This window comes from Colobus angolensis, unplaced genomic scaffold (genome assembly GCF_000951035.1).
Source record: "Colobus angolensis palliatus isolate OR3802 unplaced genomic scaffold, Cang.pa_1.0 Scaffold31, whole genome shotgun sequence".
Taxonomy (NCBI): domain Eukaryota; kingdom Metazoa; phylum Chordata; class Mammalia; order Primates; family Cercopithecidae; genus Colobus; species Colobus angolensis.
Genome location: NW_012116377.1, coordinates 7,921,028 through 7,921,586, shown reverse-complemented (window position 1 = coordinate 7,921,586; position 559 = coordinate 7,921,028).

Below are 559 nucleotides of genomic sequence, written 5' to 3'. Positions count from 1 at the left end.
TGGCTGCTTAACCAACAGCATTGGTGGAAGTGACTCTGCGCCACTTCTAACCTTTAAGAGCGTTGACCTCAAGGAAGAGGCTGACGCACAAAATATAATGTTTTAAAGAATTTATTTGAGCCAAGATGAGAACAGCTGCCTGGAAGACTCAGATCCAAGACTCCGTGGAGCTGAGCTCCGTTCCACCTTTGTTACAAGCAGGCTTTTAAAGGCAAAAAAGGGTGACAAGGAGTGGGCTGATACAAAGTTGCTTGTCAGGAAGTCTCATTGGTTTACAGAAATAAGATTGATTGGTGTTTGGACATACATGGTTGAACTATAGAGTATGAGTAATGGTGTCCATTGTGCCACATTGTTACATTAATTTATAGTTACTTTTAGGCCAGACATGGTGGCTCACGCCTGTACTCCCAACACTTTGGGAAGCCGAAGTGGGTGGATCACCTGAAGTCAGGAGTTCGAGACCTACCTGACCAACATGGCAAAACCCCATCTCTACTAAAAATACAAAAATTAGCCAGGCGTGGTGGCACATGCCTGTGATCCCAGATACTCAGGA